Source organism: Papaver somniferum, chromosome 6 (genome assembly GCF_003573695.1).
Source record: "Papaver somniferum cultivar HN1 chromosome 6, ASM357369v1, whole genome shotgun sequence".
NCBI classification, from domain to species: Eukaryota; Viridiplantae; Streptophyta; class Magnoliopsida; order Ranunculales; family Papaveraceae; genus Papaver; species Papaver somniferum.
Window position 1 is genome coordinate 133,531,292 of NC_039363.1, and position 22,630 is coordinate 133,553,921.

Here is a 22,630-nt window from a genome sequence, read left to right on the forward strand (position 1 = left end):
GATAATCTTGTAAAATGGTTGAGTCACATATGTCAAGTCCCAAGTGAGGGATCTTTGTAAGATTCAACGGTAAGGCACGGGGAGAATGATAATTAACCCCAAACTTAGAGTTTTCAGTGTCTCTAGATAGACTAGTCACAATCTCCCTAATTTCTAGGTCATCAAATTCCTGAAAATGGTCGATTGATTCTTATTAGTTAGGTTCATACTCACTCATCTCTACGAGTCTATCTTCTTTGTCTAAGACTAATGTTTCTAAATCGCTAGACTCTAAAACAATACTCTCAGAAGAAACTCGTTCCTCTAAACCATTATTAGCTTCGTAATCAAAAGGAAATATTACATCGTCTAAAACAGGGGTATCACTAGTCCAATCCTCTTTCTTTTGAATAGGTGAATAATTATTAAAATTATTTGCATTTGAACTAGAAATAATATTTTCGTTATAAAGCTCAATTGGGGTAACAAATTCCTGATCACTATGCCTATATGTGTTCGATTCTTCATCAACACTATCCTTATCATAATCATCATTATAATAACATGAAAATGGTCGAACCTCATCTAAAAAAGTAGTGTTACCAATTCTAACATCGTCATCTTGATTACGGAAACAACTATCCTCATTTTCAAGGGTACTATTGGAAACATTATATTGGAAATTAAGATTATTTTGAGCGGTTCTATTCTAGGCCTCTAACAAAAGATTTTGAGTCGACTCACATAACTTCCTGATTGAATCTAGGAAAGAAATTTCACTCGTTGTATTGTTTTCGTCCATAACTAAGTTATTCATTTCTGTTAACTTGCGTGTCGACTCAGCTAACTTACGTGTTGACTCTAGTAGAGAGGAATTTTGCTCGTACGACCAGTTGGCGTGTGGATAGTAATTGGGCTCACCATTGTATGGACCATAACCTTCAAAAGTTTGATGTTCCCAACCACTATTCACACTATGGTCAAAGTAATGTCCATTTTGAAAATCAGCCGGATATTCATTGTATTGGATATTGTATACCGGTTCGACATTCTATTGCAGGGGTGTGAGTTGTCACACAAAATAAAACCCACTGATAGGGGATTCTTGGGTGGATAGAGTCTTACCTCCCGTACCAGACGGGCGATGAACCGTTGAAGTCGACTCAGGCCACCAACTCCTATGTCAGTGTACAAACCCTTCTTCACTCCTATGTCAGGAGCCGAGAAAGTATCGTAACTGTCGTCCTTCCCTTCAAACAATTTTATTTAATATTTTTTAACCCTTCCTTAGGGTTTTAAAAATAATTTCCAAGTACAAAAATAAAATCCAAAAAGTGTCCAAAAATAAAAAGAAAAATTACAAAAATACAACAAACCCTAATACAATTTTCCAAAAATAAAAGAAATAAAATCTAAATATATACAAAATCTTCTTCACTCCTTTCGGACTCCTCTTTTCGTTCCTTCTTTGGCGATGCTTTGCTTTTATAACGCTTTTTCTTTCCTTGTAGCTTCACTCCAAATCTGAAAAAGAATTGAAAAATACCAAAGGCGTAAAAGAGAACAAAAAAAATAAAAAATAAAAAAAATCTAAAACCTAATACAAATCCCCGGCAGCGGCACAAAAAATTGATGTGTTGTAGAAGTGGTAAATAAGATTCGTTTAACTCGGGCATGTAATTTTAGATTTAAGTAGAAGTAATAACAATTTTACGAGAGACTGAGACTCAGGATTCCACCAATAAATTCATTCATGCGATTCATATATTTATTCTAGACAATTATAGCTCAAATGGAATATTGACTTTGTTTCTTTGCCAAGGTAGATTTTTGAAAAGCAACGACTGTAAATCTAAAGCATGGGATATCAAAAGATTTAACCTAAGTATAACCCATCAATTGAAATCACAACTATTCAATAAAAACCATAAAACAATTAATAATCCATGCAAAAAATCATGAAAGAATTAAATATAACATGGCTTCCTCCATCATCCTAGTGTTGGGGTTTAGCTCCTCATATTATTCACGTGCTCAAAATAGTTGTTCATACCTCAAATAGGTGAAAAACAAGAGAAAACTAATAAAGCAGACAGTTTGCAACGATGTAATAACGTTACAAACAGCTGTTACAACGAGTGTTGAACTGTTACATAGAAAAGATGACAAGCTTATGATATATATGATATGTTCTACAACGATACTTTTGTTGTGCTGTTTGAATAAGACTGCCTCTGCGACTGTCCTCGCTTGTCCAATTTTCTTCAGCTTCTCTTCTTCACCAGCAGCAGGTGAATATTCCTACAACTTCACCTGAGCTTCTCTGCTCCGATTCTATCGACCCCAAACTCTCGACCATCCTCTGTGACTCTTTTTATATCATACAAGGAAAAGAAATACCGATAATATCTCTCTTTTTCTTTGAGAAAAAGTCTCGGCAGTTTCTCTCTTTCTCTTTTCTTACGCGGCTCCCGTTCAATTACAACTTCCTAACCTTATCAAATCTCACATCATATACTGTCTTTACTGATACTCAACGTACTTTCCATTCCAAAAATAACGAAAACCAAACATGAGAAAAACTCTCCTGCCCTGTTTCATCGAGATAACTATGGATATTTTCCTTCTTTGATCGACTTCAACACGTGTAGCCACTCTGTTTTGAAGTAACAAGTTAATAGAAATCTAAATCCCGTGAAACTCTCCTCTCAATTCCCACGTAACTACCATATATAACTCGGAAAATGTATCCCTAGAATCGTTATCCCTGTTTCGTGAAAATATTCTATCTCTTTGATTCCGAACCTAGTAGCAACCGTGTCTTGATGTACAGGCCCAAAGCGACCCATATCCAATACCGAATCCATGAAAATCTTGATCAGTTTCTTCCCTGAAAATTTCGCAGAAAACTTAAAATTCAAACTTGCTTTTCCCGCCAAAAAGCTGAGAAGAAGATGGGGCGCCCCTATCCTCTGATGGGGTGCCGATAGTAGTCGCCATGGAAATGAGATGCCCCTTATCCAACTGAGGGGTTTCTTTAGCAATTCCTCTTGTGTGCCTTCAGTGATTTTTTGGGGTGTAAATATAACTTTTCTGGGGTGCCTCCAACGTATTCCTGGGGTGCCTTTAACCCATCTTCTGAGTGCTTTTAGTAATTTTCTCTCAGGGGTCCAAATACCACTTTTCACGCTAATTTTTCCACACAAGTGTATTTCTTCAAAAACACCTACAAAGACATAAAAAGCCATAATAAATATAAAATCGAGCATTATAATTCTACAGAATTGAGACCATATCAAACACAAAAATGTGCCTATCAATTTTATGCAAAAATGAAGAGGAAACAAGAGAGCATATTCTTTGGTACTGCAATTTTAGTGAAATAATATGGAAATGGATTGGAGGCATGTTTAATTTCATAAATCCAAGTTCTTTTGAAGATATATTGCAATTTGCCAACCAGAAAAGTCATGCAATAAAAGAAATCTGGAGATTAGCTTCATTTATAACAATGAAAGAAATTTGGTTCCTAAGAAATGAATGCTTATATGGTAATGGAAAATGTGATGTTCTTGTTATAAAGGAAAAAATACTGAAGACCATATCAGACAGCGAATCAACAATGAAGGCAATGATGTGGAATAGTCAATATGATCTGCAGGTGCTAAGGAGTCTTGGGTTAAAAACAAGAAGAGTAAAGAGAATAATTGTTAAAGAAATATTCTTCACACTCCCAGTACAGGGGAAACTAATGTTATGTTGTGATGGTGCTTCTAGGGGAAACCCAGGAGCATCTGGATATGGAATTGTTGGAAGCAATAGCAATGGTGAATTTATTATAGCAATTTCAGGTGGCCTGGGATATCAAAAAACTACTATGCAGAGGTTTATGCAGTTATCATAGCAGGGGAATGGGCTATACAGAATGATTTCTTCAATATTGTCTTCAGAACAGATTCAAAGGCAGTGGTTCAGGATTTTATTACCCAGAATCTTCCTTGGTTTGCAATGACAAAGTGGAGAAAGATATGCTCAGTAGTAACCAATTGGAGTTTTATACACAGCTACAGAGAGGTGAATTTTTCAACTGATAAAGCAGCAAAGAGAGGAGCAACTTTAAATAGAGGAGAAAAAATCATTTTTGACAGTAAACCAAATTTTTTAAGTTGTCTGGAAACTGCAGATCATACTTACTATAGGATTAGCTAAGTAAACATCCATTCCAATGGCTTCTTTTTGTTTCTTTTTTGTTTTTGCTTTTGAATTCCTTGGTTGTAATATTTGTGAACTCCTTTGGTTATTAATAAATTTGATTGTTAAGCAAAAAAAAAAAAAAAAGTAATCACAAACAAACTTCGTCTCATCGTTTGTGATTCCACAATAACTTGTTTCGCTAGTCGATTAAGTTTATTGTGAGGTGATTGATAATACTAGGCTGTTCTTCGGGAATATAAGTACGGTTTATCAATTGGTTCATGTTCACCTTGATTTATCAAAAGATGGAAAAAAATCTCTTGGGCATTTCTGTAGGAGACAGATTTATTCAATCCAATAGACTTTTCTGTGTGAGATAGATTTGTCTATCAAGTCTTCGACTTTGGGTCGTAGCAACTCTTAGTTGTGGGTGAGATCAGCTAAGGGAATCAAGTGTGTAGTATCCTGCTGAGATCAGAGATGTAAGGAGCGTAATTGTACCTTGAATCATTGTGAGATTGATTAGGGTTCGACTACAGTCCAGTCCGAAGTTAATTGGTAGTAGGCTAGTGTCTGTAGCGGCTTAATACAGTATGGTGTTCAATCTGTACTAGGTCCCGGGGATTTTCTGCATTTGCAGTTTCCTCGCTAAAAAAATTCTGGTGTCTGTGTTATTTCTTTTCGGCATTATATTTTGTTATATAATTGAAATATCACAGGTTGTGCGTTAAGATCAATCAATTAGAATATCCAACCTTTGGTTGTTGATTTACATTGATTGACACTTGAACATTGGTCTTTGGTACCGTTCAAGTAACTCCTCTTATATTCAATCATACTCGTAGGTTTCTATTTGATGATTGCAGATTGAATTAAGAGTTAGAGATATTAAACTCTTTGATATACTTTATTCTAGATTGAGTCTGACTGTCTAGTTGATTCTCTAGAAAGTGTATTGGAGTAAGTCCTCTCAGATTGCCAAACGAATTGTTGGGTGTGGTTGTTAGACCCCCGCATTTTCAATAATTTTCTCTTACTCGCAGCATTAACATTCAAGTTAGAATTTTTGTTTGTTGTGGTTTCTGGTGAAGAAAATGGATTTTCCGGAGGGGGATGAGATGTTTGAGATGGTTGTGAAACTGGTGTTGAAGGAGAATAAGTGTATGGTGAACTTTCAGGTACATTCTGCATGTTTCTAACACTTCTAGATTATATTTAGGCAACACTTTTCGAAATATGATAACAACTTTCATAACCAAAAAGTTTCCCATGTTTGTGGTGCCAATCATTTCGACAGTTTTGTTCGACATCAACATCGACAAGACCGCTCGCTCGAGCACGAGCATCTTGCATTATAGAAGCAACATACAAGGAAACTTGGGTGTTGATTACAACGAAGTGACCGGAAAATCCATTTGCATCACCATTGTTTATGTTCATAGTTTCATCACGAAATTAGCAAATATGTTATCCCACAACTTGGTAGATTGTTTTTAGGCACCATTGACACTATCTTGTATAAAGAATATATAGTTTCTGCAAATACTTCAATCTTCGGCTAAGGTAAATTTTGGACCCCTAATTTTCTTTCTTTTAGTTAATCGAGAACTATATTGAGATATATCAAAAAAAAAAAAAACTACACAATACTAGTGAGTAAAAGAGTTGGATGATGAAATTTGTACAAATGTGAATAGTAGAGAAGAGAATGTGTGAGGCAAAATGGAAGAGGAATTTGGTATTTATAGGGGAGATTTATGGCCGTTGGATCAGATTCTATTTGGCGGTGAAGACTAGGTCGGTCGTCTGAATATAAACCGCTGGCGATCTAAATAAAGCCGGCCGGTTAAAAATACATCGAACGATCGAGTCTCGACCACTAGGTAGAAACTTGACCTGGCCTGGCAAAGTGGGAAATTTGCCACTAAGCCAGACATGTTTGTCACTTTTCCATCCCCATAGTGGGTGCAAAAGTGGCAAAAGTGTGGGTTAGCCATGCTGATAGGAACCGGCCTGAGCTGCATATTAGTTTTGTTTCAATCTTGCTGGAGGTGGGACAACCTGTGGCGAGATAATTACAGGACTAGTGTGGAACAGTCTAATGGAGAAGGGGTCCGATTCTGATTCTAGAATTGTTAGCGGGATGGATTTGGGAAACGGTTTAATCATTTTCATGCGTTCGTTTTTATGCTAGGTTTGGTCACAGAATTCACAATTTCGGGAAAATTATAATTTTATGAAATTAAAAATCCCTGAATTTATGCAGATTCTTCGCATATTTGGTAACTCAGTTAAAATACTTATAATTCATAAAGTTTCTTATTTTAAGTTCCATGTATTGTTTGGCATTACACTCAAAATATTAAAATTGTAGTGTGAAAGATAGAAAAGTAGAGAAAGAGAGGAAGAATTCTTATTGATCGTGTCAAATAAATAAACATTACAGCCTCTATTGATAGGGCTAGACACAAGGACATTCCAGTAATAAACGAAAATTGCCCTATATATTATTAACTAATTGTTGATGGTGGTTTTTAGTTTAGGGCGAAAATTGTAAAAGTATATCTACCTAACCCGACATCGGAAGTAATAGACCTTGATATGTCTATATTTCGCAAGGAATTTGAAGAATATATCAAAATCTGATGAGTGCCTATGCCGCCCTTCATATTTTATTGAAACTCAAGCTCCTAGATGAATTGTTCACTAGTATAGAGACTAATGAGTATTTAATCTCCTAGTTTCATTATTCACTAATAAAATGGAGCCATTTAAAAGTGTTGAGTGCCTAAAGCCTCTTCGCTCATATATGTATTGAGCAATTCAATATATTCATGTATATAAAATTTACTCAGAATGGTGCATGTAGCAACAATCCCAAATATTCTTTAAATTTTATCTTGCACCAGCATTATTCACTAATGCATAGCCTGCCTAGTGTTTTCCTATGTTATATTCCCCAGCCGAGCTCTCAATATTGGCATGACATGACGATTAATGTTCACTCGCAACGGAGTAGCATGAATCTCCCGAAATGTCAATATTGAAACCTGCATGAAAACACACACATAGGATACACCACCCTCTGAAAAAGAGATCAGCGCGTTCGCACACCTTTTAATTAAAAGTTGGCGTGATCGAACACACTTAAATTCCTTAAGGAAAATATAGACTGTTAATATCAGTCTCAACAATAATCACGGCCGCACGATTTGGCCGCGCGATTCAATAGACCTAGCCTGCTCCTAACGGAATTAGGAAATCATTATGATGGCCACCGGCGGGCCCACTAAATCCCTAGTTGATCGAGTTCTATTCAATTAACTCCGAAGCGCCCCGAACGCCTACATAAAGAGGGGTGACCGCGCTGTTTTGGGAGAAACTCGAACGAGCATAGGCTGTTCAATGCAGTCTTAAAACCATCACAACCGTCCAACTTCGCCAGCCTGGTTGGACGGATTAGATCATCCCATGAATGATCATGGAAGCACTAACGCACACGTTGGCGGGCGTGATGCTTCTAAGGGTCGCGGAAGTCCACTAGTGTCTTAAATCGATCACAACAATCCAACTTAGCCAGCCTGTTTGGATGGTGCACATGCGTTCACCGTCAGCCCAACATGGGCCCCACATGATCGATATCCCAAGAGGAGGATCACGGCGTGTCAAACCTCTTGGCCAAATTCACGTGTGCGTGACTGATTCGAAAACCTAATTAGGGTTTGCGACAATGCACATCTGTCGTAGTTCGATCATGCCCATCTATCTTCACCAGCCTAAACAGAGGGTGTAGATATAGACTCAAGAGGTCCCATGGGTGTCAACGTGATCACCGTGGGCCCACCTTTGCGTGTGATCGGCCGACCTATGCAGAATAGAGCCCGGCGCCTCGAAACGCACGCCCAAAGGTGGCATGCCACACGGCTTTAAACCTTTGCGGCAATGTACTTCTGTCGCAAATCGATCACGACCACTCATCTTTTCCGGTCAAATTGAGTGGACTAGATCGAATCTTTGTGGGACAGAGAGGTGTATACATGCACGCAGGTGGGCCGTCTCCATGCATGCCTGGTCGGTCCCTCCAAAATTAGCACCCATGCTTGGATTCTATCAAGATAAAGATGGGATGTTGCGCACCTATAAAAAACCCTAAAACCAATCAATCGCAGCAAATATGTTCCATAAATCATCTCGTCCGTCCAACTTTTCCAGCTTAGTCGGACGGCTTGGATTAAAAGTTAGGCGATCAATGAAGCGTCTCAATGATTATCGTCCGCCACTCTGCCACAGGGAGTGATCGACCAGATGGTAGCCCGTCCATGCGGTCTCCAAACGATCACTCGAAGATGGTTGGATGTGCTGCCATTTTATGACGCTTAATCCGTGACTTGTTCAATCAAGCTTTAAAACAACGATGCTTCATACATATCGGTTGTTTTGAGCTGCTTGCTTAAAAGCGATGCATTACATGCATCGAGCATACACGATATTTCATGAATATCAATTCCATAAATAACTTAGTTATTTAACCTGATAGCACCTTATGCTATTTCTTGCGGCGGATCCCACGACTCGACCCACTCATTCGAGACATCAAACATGTCACAAATTGGGGGATACTTACTGTGGTATTGGTCTGGCGATTTATAGTGTGCGGCGTGCAACGCGCCCATTACGAGAACGTGTCAGGAGGCATGGACGGTTAACAATGATGAGGGAAGTGGGCAAAGGCGTGATCGTGTGACAATCACCTACACGACCCCACCACTCCATCACTCAACTTCCTCCACTTCCTACAAGATGAGGATTGCGCTCAAATGACTTGTATAAATAGGTTCGTCAACCTATTTTAAAAAGGGACAGAGAAATCAAGAGTTGTCACAGTATCCAGAAAACACCCAGAACTGATAGCTTACATTGTGCAAGCCAGTTCAACATTATGATACAAGTCATAAACAACCAACACCTCCACAATCTCAACACCTTCTTCGCTTCCTTCCCTACGATCAACCCTTCTCCTTCACTTTGTGACCGAATTGAATCTGGAACGGCCATTTCTTGGTTTAGGCTAGAGTCTTACAGATTGATCTCTCGAACCTAAAAGCATTCCCGTGCAGTGCATTTATTTAGGGTTTGAACTCTTTTCTCATCAACACACTCTAAATTACCAAAAATAGTAGAATCAATTTTTACCCCAAAACACTAATATACATGTTTATAACACTCCATCTGATGACCACTGTGTCTAAGTCACTATAGTATCTCAGGAAAATTCAAGAGAGTAAAATCTGAAAATGAGACTTAGAATAGTGTTGGACACGCATATGCTGCCTCGTTAAAATCTTGACAAGCAAAACCCAGTGGGACAAAACCTTGACGAAGGAAAAAGTGCACAGCGCGATAAGTCCAATGAAATACCTTTTACAAAGATGCTCCCCCTGATGAATACTTCAGCAAATTTACTTACAAAACTTTAAGACGACACATTCCAATCTTGTGAACCAATTTCTTGAATGCTGAAGTTGGTAATGCTTTGGTGAAGAGGTCTGCTAGATTGTTACTTGATCATACTTGTTAAATATCAATCTCATCATCATTCTGTAGATCACGTACGAAGAAAAACTTCGGATAGATATGATTCGTTCGATCACCTTTTATAAAACCTTCTTTTAGTTGTGCAATGCAAGCAGTGTTGTCTTCGTACAGTACTATTGGTGAGTCTTTAACTGAAGGAAGTCCACATGATTCTTGAATATGATGTGTTACTAACCTTAACCAAACGCATTCACGACTTGCTTCATGGATTTCTAATAACTCAGAATGATTTGTAAAGGTAGTTGCAATGGCTTGTTTTACTGACCGCCAAGATAGTCGTATCACCATAAGTGAACAAATACCTAATTTTTGATCGTCCTTTGTGTGGATCGGAAAGATAACCTGCATTTCCATACCCAATTAGTTTTGATTCAGATCCATAAGGATAAAATAAACATAAATCAATAGTACACTAAGATATCGAAATAAGTGTTTCACACCATTCCAATGTCATAAAGTTCGAGCAGAACTTTATCTAGCTAGTAAATTAACTGAAAAAGGCAATGTCAGGCCTTATACAGTTTGCAAGATACATAAGAGCACCAATTGCACTTAAATATGGTACTTCATGACCAAGGAGTTCTCCACCATCTTCTTTAGGACGAAATGGATCTTTATCCACATCAAGTGATCTCACGACCATTGGGGAACTCAATGGATGTGCTTTGTCCGAGTGCGACTATGTGCAACCGCGGGTGCACATTCCTCCCCTCTATATTGGTTGGATTTAACGGGCTTCTAGTGTTATAAAATTCTATTTTCTTTCCCTAATTTTTTTAATTTTAATTAACCAAACACAAGTTCCGAAACTATATTTTATTATTCTATATTTCTTCTTCTTCTTCTTTCTCTAATCTCTGATTTATTTCGTTCTCTGATGATTTTTTGTTTCTTCGTCTCTATTGGATTCACGTCATTTTTTTTCTTGAAATAAACTAACAGATCAAAGTGATTAATCACCATCATCACAAATTTAAATACACTACAAAAATATATTTTTGGATATTTAAGAAACAAATCACAAATCCTTCCCAGTCGTTTAAGCGATCAAAACCTTTTTTTTAATGTTCTGAGAAAATTATTCATGGCCCATCACTCAAAATAACTCCATTCTCTAAAACCCTTGAATCTTCAATGATCAATAGAACCGTGAACTGGGTTGATCAAAATCAATGATATCAACCGATAAAAAAAATATGAAAAAATCAATTGATATTCATACTCTGTTGTGTATATTTGACAGGGAAGACTACATGGTTGATCAAATTTGTCTTTTGGTGGATCTCTAATTGATGGATTAATATCTTCCATTAAATTGATAATGAAGAAATGAGAAATCGCCTCGGTTAACTAGAAACTTTTAAATCTTGTAAAATTACTAGATATCTATTCTCTTGCATGTGCTTGAATTAAGTAGGAAAAAGAAAAGGATGTCGTCATGTCGAAGAGATTGAAAACAAACAAACACATAGGAAATATGATCATGAGAGAGAAGGTAGTTAAGTCTGATATTAAAATAAAAATATAACCAAAAATAAAAAGCAATGTTTCGTTAGCAAAAGCTCCAATAAATAAGGGAGGAATGTGCACCCCGGTTAAGTCAGGGTGCACATAGTCAGACTCGCTTTGTCCATATAAAAGCATTTTAAGATTTTTTCTGTATAAGTAGATTGATGGACAAATATCCCATTTCAGACATGCTCAACTTGTAAACCAAGAGAATATTTGGTTTTACCAAGATCTTTCATCTAAAATTCCTTTTGTAAAATAAGCAGCGGTTTCGGAGAGCTCTTCTAGAGTCCCGACGAGATTTAGATCATCAACGTATACTGCAATAATAGCAAATCCAGAACTATACTTCTTGATAAAAACACATGGACAAATAGCACTATTAGTATATCCCTCTTTCAATAAGTATAAGCGATTATACCACATTCTCCCAGGTTGTTTTAGTCCTTACAAAGCTCTTTGAAATTTTATTGAGTATACACTTCGTTGTTTGGAATTGTTTGCTTCAGGTATACGAAATCCTTCAGGTACTTTCATATAAATGTCACTGTCAAGTGACCCATAAAGATAAGCTTTGACGACAACCATAAGACGAATTTCAAGATTTACTGAAGCTGTCAAACTAACTAGAAACTGAAATGTGATGGCATCCATCACTGGAGAATAGGTTTCTTGGTAATCAATACCAGGTCTTTGTGAGAAACCTTGTGCAACGACTCGAGCTTTGTATCTCACAATTTCATTTTTCTCGTTATACTTTCGTACGAATACCCATTTGTATCCGACGACTTTTACGTTTTCAGGAGTTTCAACAACTTGACCAAGAACTTTACGTTAGCTAATGAGTTGAACTCTGCTTGGATTGCATCCATACACATCGGCCAATCTTTTCTACGTCGACATTCATCTATAAATTGTGGTTCAAGATCATTAACATTTTCTGTAGAAGCGAATTTACTATCAGGAATAATCGTACTCCTTTCCCAGTTTTGTCTTGTACTAACATAGTTTATAGAGATATCATTGTTTTGAGGTACATGTGTCTCCTCAGGTGCAACTTTTGTATCGGTATTTGATTGATCAATCAATGTTTCAGAGAGAAAGGCTTCCAAAATGCCATCTACTTATTTCTTTTTCCGCGGAACTGAATCCTTTGCACCAAGAGGTCTTCCACGCTTTAAGCGTATCTTGGAATGATTTGCATTATCATGATGTCCTTCTGGGATAGTTACTCTCTCTGGAGTATTTTCAGCAGGTATATGTTATTTTATTACTTTACCCGTATCAGCAAATGCATCAGGCATTTTATTTGCAATGTTTGCAAATGTATGATCCTTTGAAACTCAAAACGAGGATCAAAATGGGATAATGATGATGTATTCCATGAAATTTCACGACGTTCCTCAAGCTTTATCTTTTCTCTTCCTAACGGCGGGAAAATTGACTCATCAAATTGGAAATCAGCAAATCTTTCCTTAAAGACATCTTCTGTTTGAGGCTCCAAATATCGAATAATAGATGGAGAGTCATAATCAACATAAAATTCCGATCCTACGCTGAGAACCCATTTTCTCTCTCTGAGGTGGAGCTATGGGAACATACACTGCACAACCAAAAGTTCTAATATGGAGATATTCAGTTGTTTCCCATGTACAAGTTGTACAGGAGGGTACTTTTGATAGCTGGTTGGTATGATACGGACTAGTGCTACAACATGTAATATAGCATGACCCCATGCTGTAAATGGCAATTTAGAACTTAAAATTAATATACGAGCAATCAATTGTAAGTGCTTAATAAAAGATTCCGCTAGACCATTTTGGGTGTGCACATGAGCAACGGGGTGTTCAACATCGATACCAATTGACATGTAAAAATTGTCAAATATTTAGATGTAAATTCACCAGCATTATCAAGACGAATAGTTTTGATAGGAAAATCTGGAAACTGAGCTCGTAGTCTAATAATTCGTGCAAAAAGTCTTGCAAATGCAAAGAAACGAGTTGAAAGTAAGCAAACATGGGACCATCGTGTGGAAGCATCAATTAGAACCATAAAATAAAAAAATGGTCCACACGAGGGATGAATTGGTCCACAAATATCACCTTGAATGCGTTGCAAGAAATTAGGTGATTCAGTGACAACTTTCATTAAAGATGGTCTAATGATTAATTTTCCTTGATAAAAAGTTGCGTGGACAATCTGTAGCCGACAAGACTTTTAGATTTTCACAAGATGTCCATGCGAGTTTTCTATAACTCTACGCATCATTGTTGATCCCAGGTGACCTAACCGGTCATGCCAAAGTTTGAAAACATTGGGATTAGAAGTCTTTGAATGATTCATACGATGTGGTTCAATAAAGATAGTATGATACAATACAGAAGACAAAGAAGGAAGCTTTTCTAATACTTGTTTCTTTCCCGAGACAATAATAGTAACACAAAATACTCAATGTTGGTCTCATTTGTTGTCTTAATATGATACCTATTAAGACGAATGTCTTTAAAACTCAACAAGTTTCTGTTAGATTTTGTTGAAAATAGGGAATCATGAATATGGATTTTTTACCATTAGGTAACATTAATAAGACTTTTACACAACCCTCAATAAGTTTAGAGGTCCCTGATATTGTACTGATAATAGTCGCAGCTAATGTTAAATGGGAGAAAAACTGTTTATCACGAAGAATTGTATGTGTTATAGCACTATCCACAAGACATGTATCTTTTGTTGAAAATTTTCCGTTAGAAAAATCCATATATTCCTTTAGAAAAAGGAAAAAAAACAATATAAATAGCAATATAAGTTAAGAGAATAAAATTCTAAAAACTAAATCAAATTTCATTACTAAAGAGAACTTTAACAAACTGACTGACTGAATTGAAATACTTGATAATCAATTGGCCAAAATAAATAACCACCTAACATAAGACAAATATTATCATTTATTTGAAAATAAAATACTACTCATTATAATAAAAAAAATAAGAATCAAACAAAATCAGACATCTTTGAGAAAAGAATTAACATCTTCAAACTCATAGCCATTTCCCTCAGGATTGAAACCATAAAGATCAGGATACGCAAGATCCATTGGTACTTCATGTTGGGCAAAGTTAGTTTCAGCATTACTTCCTTTTGCTTGAATAGAATACTTGTAAAGATCAACAAGGTGCTTAGTTGTATGAAACACATTTGCCTAATGCCTTGGTGAACCACATCGATGACATACTGATTCATTGTGCTTTTTCGAATGACTTTTCGAGGTTTTTCCTTTTTGCTTAGTGGGAATATTCTTTTTCTTCCCCTTCTGATGATGATGACCACCCTGCTTCTTGTTGTTGAAGTGTTTAGGACCTAACCAACATCCATGCCTTTTCCCACGGCTTTCAGAAATAGTAGCATTCACTTCAGGAGCAGGTGTTCAACCCGTAGGATGATTTTGATGATTCCTTAACAACAGTTTGTTGTTTGTTCAACAACCAATAGGCAAGAGATAAGCTTAGAAAACTTTGTAAACTTTCGCTCACGATATTGCTATGAAGCAATAAATTAGACGCATGAAAAGTGGAATACGTATTTTCCAAGAGGTCAGAATCATTCACAGTTTCTCTGCATAACTTCAAGCGAGAAACAATTTGATAAGTGTTGAATTGTAGGAACTTACACTCTTGAAGTCTTGCAGACGCAGATGCATCCACCCATACCTTGCACGAGGGAGGATCACTGTTTTCTGATGATCGAAGCGATCTTTCATCTCTGTCCTCAAAGTGTACGGGTCTTTCACCGTAAGATATTGGGATTTCAAAGCCTCGTCAAGGTGATGACGGAGAAAATCAAAGCTTTAGAGCGGTCCTCAAGGGATTCTTTTTTGAAAAAGCGGGGATCTAACAACCACACTCAATATTTCTCTTAGCAATCTGTATGGACAAACTCCAATATACTTTCTAGAGAATCAACTAGACAGTTAGACTCAATCAATAGAAAAGTATATCAAAGAGTTTATATCTCAATCTCTCGATTTGATCTATACTCAAGCAAATAGAAATCTGCGAGTCTTTATCAAAGAGAGATAACTTGGATGGTACCAAAGACCAATATCCAAGTGTCAATCAATTTAAATCAACAACCAAAAGGTCGGATATTCTAATTGATTGAACAACGCACAACCTGAACTATTTCAATTATATAAACAAATATAATGCGGAAAAGAAATAACACAGACACCAGAAATTTTGTTAACGAGGAAACCGCAAATGCAGAAAAACCCCGGGACCCAGTCCAGATTGAACACACACTGTATTAAACCGCTATAGGCACTAGCCTACACCAAACTAACTTCGGTCTGGACTGTAGTTGAACCCCAACCAATATCACACTGATCCAAGGTACAATTATGCTCCTACGTCTCTGATCCCAGCATGATGTTACGTACTTGATTCCCTTAGATGATCTCACCCACAACTAAGAGTTTCTACGACCCAAAGTCGAAGACTTTAATAAACAAATTTGTATCACACAGAAAAATCTATAATAATAGATAAATATGTCTCCCACAAATATACCTACGAATTTTGTTCCATTTTTTGATAAATCAAGGTGAACAGGAACCAATTGATAATCCGGACTTATATTCCCGAAGAACATCTTAGTATTATCAATCATCTCACAATAGTCTTAATCGATGCAGCGAAAAAAGATATTGTGAAATCACAAATGATGAGACTAAGATGTTTGTGATTATATTTTATCTTTCCTATCGGAGATATAAATCTCAAGACAATTATTGCAATTGTACTCGAACGATATAAACAGCAAGATCAGATCACACAACTACAAGAAAAGTATTATCGGTATGGCTTCACAATCCCAATGAAGTCTTTAAGTCGTTAACCTGGTTTAGAAGAAAAAACCAAAGGTTAAAGGATAATTGACTCTATCTTAGCACAACTAGTATCACACAGAATGTGTGGGGATTAGGTTTCCCAGTTGCTAGAGTTCTCCCTTATATAGTCTTTCAAATCAGGGTTTGCAATCAATGTTAGCTTAGTAACAAATAATTAAATATTCACCGTTAGATGAAAACATGATTTAGATTCAAGCTAATATTTATCAACCGTTAGATCAGAACAAAGCTTGTTATACACAAATGAAATGCACGTTCCTGGGCTTGTGTAACCGTATCCAAACTTGTACATTAGTTGGTTCAACAATAGTTAACCAAATGGTTATCCATATGATCGCTTTCGTATCAACCATATTATTCTTCACCATAACTAGTTCAAATGACTCAAATGAACTAGTTAGAGAGTTGTTCAATTGCAAGGAAATCTTATGTACTACACAAGATACAATTGAAGCAAAAACGATTTGATTCACATGAATCGGTTCATGAACTCTATATCCACGGTTTGCAATTGCATTCCTTAGTTTATAAAGGTAAGTTCACTAAACATCGTTTTTAGACATAACCTACTCAAGTTCGCGGACTGGGTTCGCGGACTTAAGTTCCCGGATGGAGTTCACAAACTCCAGCAGAAATTCTCGGGTTTGAGAACTTCGCAAGTTCGCGGACTGGGTTCGCGGACTTAGCTCACACACTTCTACGGTTCACTTGATCAACAAAGTTCGCAAACTTCGGTTCAAGCAATAAGAACTTATACATATATGTGTTTCCACAATAATGATTATATCCTCCAAATGCTTATATATTCTAAACTCTCATTTAAATCATTGAAACGTTCTCAGGGGATGTTATATAATTGTTATTCACAAACCATTTTTCGTCAGAGCAATTTTCAAAGTGATTGAAACATAACATGACTTTCGTCACTAGGTAAAGACGAACTTGGCTAAAGCGAAAGCTTTACCAACACATATTTCGAGAAATAGATAGGCGAGGTAAACTCGGCTCGAAATACCAAATGTGTATAATCTAAGTCTATATAGCAAAACGACTTTTTTCTCAAGATAGGAGATAAGTGTACTTTTGAGTGATAGATAAGTTCAAGTCTCCACATAACTTTTAGTCGATGAAGATCCACCAGTTCCTTGAGTAGTCCTTCGTCTTGTATGATGATTGCCATGGAGTTCTTGAGCTCAACTACACTTTATATCCTAGTCCGAGACCTTATCTATAGTAGACTAGAAATCAAGACTTATAGTTTGGATCACTAACATTGACAAACATGCTTGAGATAGCAACGCATGCGAGTTCGACCGAGCAATGCTCAAACAATCTCCCCCTTTGTCAATTTTAATGACAAAACTATCAATACATATGGAATACAAAAAATATATAAATAAACTTTTGTAGCTCCTATTCCACATGCCTAATCTTCAACAATACTTGAAATCTTCGTCACTCCCAAGTACTCCAATGATCCCAAAGGTTGTAAGTTTAGCATCATCGTTGTTGAAAATCCATATCTATAACAACGAGAAAACAAGAGTTCTCAATCATTGTTATCCAGTATCGTAGTATCATTACACAACGTCAAAGTTCAATTGTATCACAACTTTAACAACAATACTATGGTGATATGTCACTCCCCCTTAGTAAATACTCCATCTCACATGGAAACCACTCCCCCTTACATAATGATCAGAAAACCATATGTATTTGTAGTGTGAACTACATATTAATTCTCCCCCTTTTTGTCAATATAATTGACAAAGGTACAAGAACGGGATCCTAATGAAATTTCCGAAAGAGACATTTCATGACCAAAATAAAGCATATATCATCTTATTTAGATGCAATTATAAATCCGGAGCTAAATGCATTCATCAAGGAGTTTATTAAGATACAAGATAACCCCTAAGATATTCCAAAGCCGCACTCCCCACAAAGATTTGGTAATTAAGCACAAGTTCAAAAGAACTCTCCCCCATAATATGTCATTCCCGAAAGAACAACAAGAGCGACCTTAATTTCAAAAATAAAAGAAGGATTTCTTTGGACATATCAAATCACATACAAGTATGAATTTGAATCCAAAATATTAAATTAATCATAAGAGAACCCATGATTAACTTAATCGGAAATGCTCAACACAAGTAAACTTATGGAGACTTAAAAACACTCAATTAGATTAATCACAAGAAAACCCATAATTAATCTAATCGAAATACACAATCAAACTAATCACAAAAGTAATCAATTTAATTGGTAATGCTCGACACACAAAGTATCTCATGGAACAACAACCATGCAAAAACAATGACTCAGTCGATAGACTTTAACATAAGACACCTTATGGAACAACACATTATGTACACAAAAATATGGATCAGGGAAGATCAATACTGCGGAATAATCAAGGACTCATTCTATTTTCCATCACCATTTGCACAATGACATCCAATAGACATAATCCTTGAACACAAAAGATTTTAACCTATCTTACCTCAAAAATTGACATAATAGGATAAACTTTTGTATTTTTCAAAAGTCAATTCATTCTTTCATCAATACATACATATCGACTCATGAACGACTTTACTTTTGACAAAGTATGGGACAATCAAGTTTACGGGCGCAAACATACGTATCCCATAACAATATTGCAATATATAAAACCATAAAGATTAATACTGCAAAAATCATCTTCCAAACAAATTTAGAATTTAAACCAACAAATCTAAAAACATGAAGATGAAAACGTTGGACATAGCTACGTGTTATCACAATATTGGCTATTCCAAACTCTAGTTATTCTCCTAAGCAAAACAAGAAAAATAGAAGATTTACTAGGAAGTAGAAACACAAATTACTCATCTTCTTCCTCATCGGAGATACTCCAAGATGCTTTAATTGTGTTCAATTCTTCCTTGAGTTCGGAAAACTTCGTTGCAACCAATGACAATTGTTCTTGCACACACTTCACCGTAGAATTGACTTTACATACGCCCTTGTGAATTTTTGAAGAAGAACCAAGGTGGTAGGATCACAGTCATTAAGTGAAGCATCTTTTTGTCTTTTGAAAACATTCTCCCTTATGCGCTTGAAGGTACAAGGACGAACCAGTTTTGGAACCCCGAGAGAGTTTCCGATTGAATCAAAACCACGATCACGACAAATTTGACCAATCAAGCAATGATAGCCTAACATCTTTATGGGAGAAGTCATCTAAGTCATTTGAGAAATGATAAAGCCACAAATATCGAGACTTTGAACCCCCGAATCAAGGAAATAGACCAATTCCACAAACTTATGACTCCACCAAGAATTCTCAATTGTGAAGGGACAAAGATTGGGGATACCAAGCTTTCCAAATGCCATCAATGCAATACTAAGATCATTAATAGGAAACTTTCCTTGATTCCAAGTTACCTTCTTGCCACAAAGCCCAAGAGAGATTTCATCACATGATGGACGTTCGTCACTTGGTCTAGGAAGACGCACATTTCCCAACGGAATGTTGGTAATCTTGAAATTAATTCTCTATCAACAAGAAATCTTTCTCTATTAATCATGGATTTGAATTCCATCTTATTAAGATCAACATCATGAATGTTGGCATAGAAAATTCTTGTGAGAGAATCAAACCCTTGACCATGACCATCAAAGATGTTACCAAGATTGAATCTTTTGAAGCAACTTAAATCCTCTTCATGTCCACTAGAGATATCCAACTTCTTTTCTAGGATAAAACCTTTAGATGAAATCTTTTCAAAAATTCTAGCACAAGAATCATCAACAAACCTAATCCTAAGGGAATTTTGGTCACAAGGAAAATCCATGCTAGAAATATTTGAGTTTTTGGAACTTCTTTTTGAGCCCTTAGAATTCATCATGAGATCTACGAAATTGAAAGGAACAAGAGAAATTTACTTACTTAGAGAGAATTTTCAATACCCTTTCTTTCAATTTCTCCAAGGAGACTTCAATTGGAGAAAAAAACAAAACCCTAGAGGTTCACGTACGTGGACTAATGGGATGAAGAAGATGGTATGCGAACTTCTTCTTTATAAGACCAATAATGGGCCTGGACCCGTTTATGAACCGCGGCCCATACAAGCAAGAGGATTTTTCTCAGCCGATATTACATCAAAGGTTATGCATCCCGTGACAATACACATTGTGAGAGACGATGGATGCAGTAGAAAGATTAAATTGGTATTCTAAAAGTGAATAACAAAATTATACACAACTCAAACCATTTCTTTCCCCATTTCAAGATATATACACATGGGGTATTGCCAAGCTTGTTACCAAGAGGCGTAATGTGTAGAGAAATTCTCATGCAACATTTCTGGTTGATATATGTGAACAGTTCCCGTGATGTAATCAATGTAATGATGATAATCAGGGCAGTCAGAGCTTTCTATCCTTCGTTTGATATGACTAGAAGGGATATTCTTCTGATTCCTAGGTTGTACAATATTATGTACAGAACCCTTTTCGGAGTGATTCTTAACTTAGTAGAATTAAGTTTTTCTAAGAATTTAAAAACGCCTTCAAACACTCTGAATAGATCTTTATCAATTGATCCATTATGATAGTATTCCTCATAGAGATCAAGAGTTAATCTAGTGAGGGTCCATATCCTTGAGCGTGATGAACGTTTCCTCAATCTTCCCTTCTTTTTATTTTTTCCTTTGGATTGATGCTCATTATATAAAACTTCCCTTTTAGATAAAGTGAGATTATCAGGCGAAAGCGAAGGTTTTAACCATAATAATCTTTGAGCAATCTTTAAGGTTTTCTGGCGTGCGATACAGATGCCAAGAGCAAGTTTTCCAAATAAATTTCCCATGGGACAATTTTTAAGGAACGAACAAACACAAACTTATTAGGTTTAGAGTGTTTGTCGGCTCTGATACCAATTGAAAAAGCGGGGGTCTAACAACCACACCCAATATTTCGCTTAGCAATCTGTATGGACAAACTCCAATATACTTTCTATAGAATCAACTAGACAGTTAGACTCAATCAATAGAAAAGTATATCAAAGAGTTTATATCTCAATCTCTCGATTTGATCTATACTCAAGAAGATAAAAATCTGCGAGTCTTTATCAAAGAGAGATAACTTGGATGGTACCAAAGACCAATATCCAAGTGTCAATCAATTTAAATCAACAACCAAAAGGTAGGATATTCTAATTGATTGAACTACGCACAAACTGTATTATTTCAAATATAAACAAAAGAAATAACACAGACACCAGAAATTTTGTTAACGAGGAAACCACAAATGCAGAAAAACCCGGAACCTAGTCCAGATTGGACACGCACTGTATTAAGCCGCTACAGACACTAGCCTACTCCAAACTAACTTCGGTCTAGACTTTAATTGAACCCCAACCAATCTCACACTGATCCAAGGTACAGTTATGCTCCTACGTCTCTGATCCCATCAGGATGCTACGTACTTGATTCCCTTAGATGATCTCACCCACAACTAAGAGTTGCTATGACCCAAAGTTGAAGACTTTAATAAACAAATATGTATCACACAGAAAAGTCTATGATAATAGATATATCCGTCACCCACGAATATACCTACGAGTTTTGTTCCGTCTTTTGATAAATCAAGGTGAACATGAACCAATTGATAATCCGGATTCATATTCCCGAAGAACAGCCTAGTATTATCAATCACCTCACAATAGTCTTAATCGACGTAGTGAAAAAAGATATTGTGAAATCACAAACGATAAGACGAAGATGTTTGTGATTACTTTTTATCTTGCCTATCGGAGATAGAAATCTCAAAACAATTATTACAATTGTACTCGTACGATAGAAACAACAAGATCAGATCACACAACTACAAGAAAAGTATTATCGGTCTAGCTTCACAATCCCAATGAAGTCTTTAAGTCGTTAACCTGGTTTAGAAGAAAAACCCAAAGGTTAAAGGAGAATCGACTCTAGCTTAGCACAACTAGTATCACACAGAATGTGTGGGGATCAGGTTTCCCAGTTGCTAGAGTTCTCCCTTATATAGTCTTTCAAATTAGGGTTTGCAATCAATGTTAGCTTAGTAACAAAGCATTCAATATTCACCGCTAGATGAAAACCTGATTTAGATTCAAGCTAATATTTATCAACCGTTAGATCGAAAACATAGCTTGTTATACACAAATGAAATGCACGTTCCTGGGCTTGTGTAACCGTATCCAAACTTGTACATTAGTTGGTTCAAAAATAGTTAACCAAATAGTTAGCCATATGATCACTTTCATATCAACCATATTATTATTCACCATAACTAGTTCAAATGACTCAAATGAACTAGTTAGAGAGTTGTTCAATTGCAAGGAAATCTTATGTACTACACAAGACACAATTGAAGCAAAAAATATTTGTCATATGAATTGGTTCATGAACTCTATATCCA